We start from the raw sequence: 9,624 nt of genomic DNA, 5'->3' as shown, positions 1-9,624 counted from the left end.
CGATGTTAACTAAGTCAAGTCGACTCTTTATATTATCGTTAGATTTACTATCGACATTGAGAATGGTCCCAATAATATTCTCACAAACATTCTTCTCAATGTGCATGACATCAAGATTATGTCTTAAAATGAGATCCTTCCAATAAGGCAACTCGAAGAAAATACTTCTCTTTTTCCACAAATCCACCTTATTTGGATCATTTTCTTTATCAGAGTTATCATCACTCTATTGTTAAACATCACAATAATAAACCTATTTTGCCTTTTTCTTTGATCGTGTATATGGTGATTGATTCATCATTCCATAAGTGAACTTGATATATTTCAACATTGACAAGATATACAACCCGATTGTTTGTTCAGGAGCTTTTCTAAACTCTTCAGTACCATCAAACAAATTTTTTGATATATGAATATGTGATTTTCACCTAACCACGGACAATGTCCCATGTAAGAGAATTCTTTTCCATTATACAACCACTTTGAACATGTTTGCGCAACACAACAAGGACAAGCATAACGACCTTTGGTACTCCAACAAGATACATTTGCATAAGTAGGGAAATCATTAATAGTCCATAATAAAGCTGCACGTAAATTAAAGTTCTCATTCTTCAACACATCATATGTTTCGACACCCACCCATAATTGTTTCAACTCTTCAATAAGAGGATGCAAATAGATGTCAATATCATTTTCGGAACCTTTCTCACCAGGGATTATCATTGATAAGATAAAGGATAATTATTTCATGCAAATCAACAGAGACAAATTGTAGGGAACAAGCAGAATAGGCCAAGTACTATACGAACTACTCACAATTTTAAAAGGATTAAACCCATCAAATGCAAGATCAAGTCTGGCATTTCGGAGATCTCTTGCAAAACATGGAAATTTTTGGTCAAATGACTTCCAAGGTAAACAATCTGCAAGATGCCTTAATAATCCATCATCGGTTCACCCATCATAATGCCATCTTAAACCATTTTTCCCCACTCTCCCTTGTCTTCTTCCTTCTTCTTTATCTTCATCTTCCTCTCTAAGTACATAACAAAGGTTGAAACTTTGAGACTTGTAAGCACCCTCTGAAATTTCCAAGGTAAGGGTAATAATCTCCTTACCATTAGCTTTCTTTCTATCATAGAATGACAAAGTTTGGTTATGGAAACTATGAGTGGGGGTTTATGGGGTTTTAGGAAGTACAAAATCTCACCTCATTTTTGAGAAACTTGAGTTGTATGAATTATTTCTAACCTTATCCTAAGACCCAAAATGAGTTAATAACTCATTTCTTTTGTTTTGATTAGTGAAAGAGAAAGGAGAAAGCTCTAAGGCAAGGAGCAAGGAAAAGTTAGTCCTTGAATAATTTGAGGACATTTTCCAGTAGCCTAACACCAAGGTAACGAGTTTCTAACTTATCAATACTACATGTAGTTCATTAAATGTGCATAAATGACTAGTTGAATTCATGAGGCATGCATGAGTAGTTCATGGTAGATTTTACGTATGATGTTTTTCAACATGAAAGATGATTCATTTTTACCCTTGATACATCAAATAAGACTTAAGTAATGCTTAATGGCCTTGGTAGGGAAAATGGGTAGACTTAGATCACATTTTTGTGCCCAAAACAGGACATTTCTATGCACAGGTAGTGCATTGATGCACACATTAAGGAATGCATCGATACACTGTAGAGTGCATCGATGCATACCTTCATTAAAAGATGAAAATAGCTTTCTTTTTAGCCTAAGGAGTGATAGTTTAGAATATATTGATTAATATACTGATATGTATCAATGTATTACTATGTAGATATATAACGTAATCTTGTTCCGGAACAATCGAAGGATTAGAATCGAGTCAAAGCAAGGCTAAGGAGAGTGCATATGTCATATGAAATTGTATTGAGATACAACTTGCGATGAGTCTATATCTTATAGTTAAACTTATGATTTCACATTCATGTACATGCATATTTATATATGTATCAATACTATAGTGCTTTCATGCATAATTTATTCATGCTTTAATATTAACTTATTTGAATGAATGCAATTATATGAGAATTCATTCAGGTATGGAAAATAATGAAAATGATCATGTGTACTCATATGAAGTGAATTATGTATTTATGTGGAAAGTGATAGAAGAGATATTAAAATGAGAATTGTATTATAATTAAGCCCATGTTACTTAATGTGAGAGCTGTAGGTATAATTGGCATGCCAAGAGTCGAGGGATTATCATTGGTCCTTCGGGACATAGTGGTCCTTCGGGACAAATATTCAGTGCCCTTAGTGGGATTTTATTCTAGCTGTGGTGACAGCATTATGCAAAACCTCAGTGTACTCGCATACCTTCTGTTCTCGATAACGTACATGGGCGATCCAAAGATAAATTAAAGTGAAACTAGCATAAGAATACAAGTTTTATAGATGTGCATGTTATTATCATATATGTGATAGTGTAATAGATACATGCAAGTTGAAATGTCATGATCATACAAGTTATATAAGAAGAATATGTTTGTACTGATCGATTCAGGGTCTACTTATTCTTACGTTTGTAGTAAGTTAGTAAAATAATTGAATATTCTGTTAGAAGCTATTAGCAGTGAGGTGGTAATGACTAATATGTTAGCGCACAGTGCTCGAGTCAATATGATGTGTCGAGGGTGTCCCATACAGATTTAGGGAATTGAATTCCCTGTTAATCTGATGGAATTACCTTTTAACGAATTTGAGGTGATACTGAGAATGGACTGGTTATATTGTTATTACGCTAATGTTGATTGTAGACTGAAAAGAGTAATGTTGAGAAGTGCAGAATGTACAGAAGTTATTGTATTTAGTGAAGGATGGAACTCATTGGCTAATGTAATATCACTGATGTCGGCAAAGAAGTTATTATTACAGGGATGCCAAGGGTTTATTGCTAGTGTGTTGGATGTTAGAGCTAAAGAGAAGATGATTGAAGAAATTCCTATAGTTAGAGAGTTTCCTGATATTTTTTTCGACAGAATTATCAGGTTTGCATCCAGACATAGAGGTAGAATTTTAGATTGAGCTAATGCCAGGAACAGCACCTATCGCCATGGCACCATATAGAATGGCCCCAAAAGAATTACAAGAACTAAAGATCCAATTACAAGAATTATTGGACAAAGGGTTTATCAGACCGAGTGTCTCACCATAGGGAGCTCCAATTTTGTTCATCAAAAAGAAGGATGGATTCATGCATCTTTGCATTGATTATAGACAACTCAATAAAGTGACCATCAAGAACAAGTATCCACTCCCCCGAATTGACAATTTATTTGATCAGTTAAAGGGAGTTTCAGTGTTTTCGAAGATTTATTTACGTTTTGGTTATCATCAATTGAAGATTCAAGATAGAGGTATTCCAAAGATGGCATTCAGAATAAGATATGGGCATTATGAGTTTATTGTTATGCCATTTGGAGTTACAAATGCACCGGCTACTTTCATGGATCTCATGAATAGAATATTCTAACCCTATTTGAATTAATTCGTAGTGGTGTTCATCGATGATATTTTAGTGTATTAAAAGTCGAAAAAAGAACATAGTTCGTATTTGAAGATTGTTTTACAGATTTTGAGAGAAAAGAAGCTTTGTGCTAAACTCTCCAAAGGTGAATTCTGGTTGAAGGAAGTGACATTCCTTGGACATGTGATTTCTACAGAAGGAATTCGAGTGGATCCCCAAAAGATTAAAGGCATTTTAGAGTGGGAAGTTCCAAAGAATGTGACAGAAGTCCAGAGTTTTCTGGGGTTAGCAGGCTATTACCGAAGGTTTGTTAAAAACTTTTCGATAATAGCATTACCCCTAACTAAATTATTGAGGAATGAGATAAATTTTGTGTGGACTCTGGAGTGCCAAGAGAATTTTGAAAAGTTAAAGAAGATTTTGACAGAAGCTCCCATCCTAATTCAACCCGAGTCTGGCAAGAACTTTATGGTATGTAGTTATGCATCTCATAATGGTATGGGATGCGTGTTAATGCAAGAGGGAAAAGTGGTAGCATATGCATTGAGACAATTAAAACCGCACGAAAAGAATTATCCAGCGCATGATCTAGAGATGGTTGGAGTAATGTTTGCACTTAAGATCTGGCGTCATTACTTGTATGGTGAACGTTGCTACTTGTATACCGATCCCAAGAGTTTAAAGTACTTGAGGACTCAGAAGGAGTTGAATTTACGACAGAAAAGGTGGGTGGAATTTCTCAATGATTATGATGTTGTAATTGATTTCCATTCGGGGAAAGCAAATATGGTAACAGATGCCTTAAGTCGAAAAACTTTTGTAGCATTACGAGCTATGGATGCCAGACTATCGTTAAGTGGAGACGGTGCAATTTATGCAGAGTTGACTCTCAAGCCATCATGGTTTGAGCGAATTAAGGAATTGTAAAATAGAGATGAAAAATGTTTGAAGAAATTGCAACAAGTAAAGAACGAGAAGATAAAAGACTATAAGATCAAGTCTGATGGGAATTTGTATTATCAAGAAAGATTAGTGATTCCCGATAAAGATGAATTGAAGAAAGACTTGTTAACGGAAGCTCACTGTAGTCCATTGACCATGCACCCTGAAGGAAACAAAATGTATATGGATCTCAAAAGTTGATATTGGTGGCCTGGAATGAAAAGAGATATTACAGAATTCGTATCCAAATGTTTAATGTGTCAGCAAGTTAAAGTTAAACATCAGGTTCCGTCAGGATTATTACAACCAATATCTATTCCTCAGTGGAAATGGGAGAATGTAACAATGGATTTTGTAACAGGGTTACCTTTGACTCTGAATAAAAGAGATTCAGTCTGGGTGATTGTAGATAGATTGACTAAATCAGCTCATTTTATTCCGGTACGAGTTGACTTTTCTATGGATAAATATGTCGAGTTGTATATAAGGGAGATTATACGTCAACATGGTATACCTGTTTCTATTATTTCAGATCGATATCCTAGGTTTACTTCACGATTTTGGAAATCATTACATAGAGCGTTGGGAACTCGGTTGAACTTTAGTACAGCGTTTCATCCTCAAACTGATGGGCAATCCAAGCGAACAATCCAAATTTTGGAGGATACGTTGAGAGCTTGTGTTATCAAGTTCAAAGGATCATGGGAGAGGTACTTGCCACTTGCCGAGTTTGCATATAACAACAGTTATCAATCAAGTATTAAAATGGCACCTTATGAAGCTCTTTACGGAAGAAGATGTCGTACGCCTCTAAATTGGTTCGAGCTTAAAGATAAACAAGTTCTTGGTCCTGAGTTGATCCAGAAAGTGTAAGAAAAAGTCCAAGCGATACAGAATAACCTCAAAGTTATAGCTGACAGACAGAAATCTTATGCAGACTTTAAAAGAAAAGAAATTGAGTTTCATGTGGGAGATAAAGTGTTTTTAAAAGTGTCCCCATGGAAGAAAGTTTTAAGGTTTGGACGTAAGGGAAAACTTAGTACGAGATTCATCGGACCGTATGAGATTCGTTAAGATAGTTGGACCAGTAGCATATCAACTGGCTTTGCCACCTAAGATGGAAAAGATTCATGATGTCTTCCATGTCTCAATGCTTTGGAAGTATCGATCTGATCCCTCCCATATTGTGACTCTAGAAGAGATCAAGATTCAACTAAATTTGACGTATGAAGAAGAGCCGGTTTAAATCTTAGCTCATGAGATTAAGCAACTGAGGAACAAGACTATTCCATTAGTCAAAGTATTATGGAGGAATCACAAGGTAGAGGAAGCAACATGGGAGCTTGAAGAGGATATGAGGAATCAGTACCCCTATCTCTTCGTGCAATGAAAATTCAAGGATGAATTTTCTAAAGGGGGAGATTTGTAACATCCTCAATATCGGGTTAGTGACTAAATTGTAAAGTTTTAAAATTTGGTGATTAGAGTATAATAATTGAATAGTTAAGGACTTATATGAAAAATGTGGTGTAGAATCAAATTGAAAAGAAGAAAGAATAGAAGGACAAAATGGTCATTTGTAAGAAAAATAATTAAATTTGGTTATATATATATATAGGCCACGTGTATGAAAGGAAGTAAATATCCAAGCTTCCAGACAACTCTTATCCTCCTTTCTTCTTTGTGCGTATGAGCCAAGGTAAAGGTAAGAATTTTTATTAGTGATTATTAGTTGAGATTTAAGTTTGGTTTTGATCATTAAATGCTAATTAAGCTTAAGGAAAGCTTAATTTGCTTTAAAACAACAAGATGAACGGTGTAGGAAGAATTAAAGGTTAGGAGTTCTTGAATGAAATTTTGAAATAAAGTTCATAATGAGAATTGGAAGTTGAATTTGACCTGAACCAACTTGATTGAGGGATATGAAGTGTTAGAATTAGATTTAGAACATGTTGGAATTTGAGTGAGATTCTTGAATTTTATATGGAGGATTGGATTTTTAAGTTTTAGAGGTATTGAAAGGATAATAATTAGTTTAAGTAGGTGTATGCAAGTTAGAGACATAAAAGGAGGTGAAATAGGAAATGTTGAGAGGATTATGAGGGGATTTTCGTGCTCAAAATCACATTTCTTGGTTATGTGCATCGATGCATCTTCAATGTGTATCGATGCACTCTAAAAAAATGAACATCAAATGCAATTAGTGCATTGATGCACCCCCTTATGATTAAAACATCGAAGGTGATTTGTGTACCGATGCACAGGTAGTGCATCGATGCACACATTAAGGAATGCATCGATACACTATAGAGTGCATCGATGCATACCTTCATTAAAAGATGAAATAACTTTCTTTTTAGCCTAAGGAGTGATAGTTTAGAATATATCGATTAGTATATTGATATGTATCAATGTATTACTATATAGATATATAACGTAATCTTGTTCCGAAACAATCGAAGGATTAGAATCGAGTCAAAGCAAGGCTAAGGTGAGTGCATATCTCATATGAAATTGTATTGAGATACGACTTGCGATGATTCTATCTCTTATAGTTAAACTTATGATTTCACATTCATGTACATTCATATTTATATATGTATCAATACTATAGTGCTTTCATGCATAATTTATTCATGCTTTAATATGAACTTATTTGAATGAATGCAATTATTTGAGAATCCATTCAGGTATGGAAAATAATGAACTTGATCATGTGTACTCATATGAAGTGAATTATGTATTTATGTGAAAAGTGATAGAAGAGATATGAAAATGAGAATTGTATTATAATTAAGCCCATGTTACTTAATGTGAGAGTTGTAGGTATAATTGGCATGGCAAGAGTCGAGGGATTATCAGTGGTCCTTTGGGACATAGTGGTCCTTCGGGACAAATATTCAGTGTCCCTAATGGGGTTTTATTTGAGTTGTGGTGACAGTATTATGCACAACCTCAGTGTACTCGCATACCTTCTGCTCTCGATAACGTACATGGGCGATCCAAAGATAAATTAAAGTGAAACTAGCATAAGAATACAAGTTTTATAGATGTGCATGTTATTATCATATATGTGATAGTGTAATAGATACATGCAAGTTAAAATGTCATGATCAATGGTAAGAATACATATTCATGAATTCATTGTTATATATGTATATATATATTTATGTTATGCCTCACTAAGTCTGTGACTTAGCGTGTAAGTGATTTACACGTAGGTACCAAGAATTGGGAAGAACCTAAATAGGAGTGGCAAGAACGACAACACTGCTAGAATATCATATCAGTAGTAACTGATAAAGTATGTATTTTGTTATATATAGTATGTTGGCATGTAAGAAAAGTGTCAGTTATGAATGCTCTGATCGATTTTGGTTATTTTGGTCAATTTATGTAAATAAATTACCTTTATTTTAATGAAAGTTTTAAATTTTCCTTGAATTTTGTCAAGATTCAAAGTTTGAAAAGTCAATGTGATACCTCATACTCGTATTTGGGTCAGGTACGTGTTGGGGGTGTTACATTTAATGGTATCAGAGCTACGGTTTAGTCGATTTTCGATATAAACTGAAGTCTAGAGAGTCTTGTAATGTATACATGCCAACAAAATAGTGAAAACTTCTGATCTGATATAATAGTAAGTATGTTGCTTTTGCTAATAGAACGATATGGTTATGTTTTTATAGATGTCCGGACTTGATAGTTCTAGAAGTAGAGCGGGATATGATAGGCCCACTAAAAGTAGCAATTCACATGCTCTGGCCAGGCAATGTGAAGAGTAGGCACCTTCTGGAGTGCCTGTAGCTGATCAAGATGTATTCTTTAGGACTTTGGACACGGTATTGGTGCGTTTCCAACTTTCTGTTACTTCAACTCCGAGAATGAATGTTGCAAAGGAGTTGAAGAGTTTAGGAGCAACAGAGTTTAGAGGTGAAGCTAATGAAGGTCCTGTTACTACGGACCTTTGGATCAATGATGTAAAAATTATGTTGGAGGAACTTCATTGCTTCGATTCAGAGAAGTTAGATGGGGTGGTTGCCTTGTTTAGAGGGCAAACAAGGATTTGGTGGACAAATGTTACACTGAGAATGACTAGTGATCAGGTAATATGGTCCTTGTTTCTAGATAAATTTAAACATAAATACATTGGAGATCAGTTCATACAACAAATGAAACAAGAGTTCATGAATCTGAAGCAATGGAACCGTACAGTTTATGAATACGTGTGTGAATTCAATAAGCTGAGCCGCTTCGCTACTGAGTTAATTCCTACAGAGAATGATGCTTGCGAGTGGTTTATAAAAGGATTGTGTCCTCGTTTAAAAGAGATGTTTATTGTGTTGAACTTATATTCATTTCAGAAGTGGTGAATCGTGCTAAAGATCTGGAAATAGGTCAAAATGAGAGGTTCGGAGATTCATGAGCTCAGACTTCGAAAAGATCGGGTGCATCATCGAGTGTTGCACCCTCAAAAAGGGGCAGAGATTTGAGTTCTCGACCCCAAGCGAGATCAGAGTCAGTTACATCTTCTGCGAAGGGATCAAATCAGATGAGGGGTCGACAGACACAGACATTGGGATCTAGAGCTGGGAGATCTAACCCAATTCAAGTCAGACAATGTCCACATTGCGGAAAGAATCACTCGAGGATATGTAGGATGATTTCTGGATCCCGCTTTAAATGTGGGGACACCGGGCATTTTGTTCGGGATTGTCCCATGTTAGCTAGTGAATCTGTTCAGCTAGAAAGGTCTACCTCGGCTATCCAGAGGGGAAAAAGTAGAGGAAGAGGAAGAAGTCAGTCAGAGCAAGGCTAAGGTGAGTGCATATCTCATATGAAATTGTATTGAGATACGACTTGCGATGAGTCTATCTCTTACAGTTAAACTTATGATTTCACATTCATGTACATGCATATTTATATATGCATCAATACTATAGTGCTTTCATGCATAATTTATTCATTCTTTAATATGAACTTATTTGAATGAATGCAATTATATGAGAATCCATTCAGGTATGGAAAATAATGAAAATGATCATGTGTACTCATATGAAGTGAATTATGTATTTATGTGAAAAGTGATAGAATAGATATGAAAATGAGAATTGTATTATAATTAAGCCCATGTTACTTAATGTGAGAGCTGTAGGTATAATTGGCATGCCA

This window comes from Hibiscus syriacus, unplaced genomic scaffold (assembly GCF_006381635.1).
Source record: "Hibiscus syriacus cultivar Baekdansim isolate YM2019G1 unplaced genomic scaffold, ASM638163v2 tig00110945_pilon, whole genome shotgun sequence".
NCBI classification, from domain to species: domain Eukaryota; kingdom Viridiplantae; phylum Streptophyta; class Magnoliopsida; order Malvales; family Malvaceae; genus Hibiscus; species Hibiscus syriacus.
The sequence above is the reverse complement of the archived record's forward strand: the minus strand, read 5'-3'. Positions refer to the sequence as shown.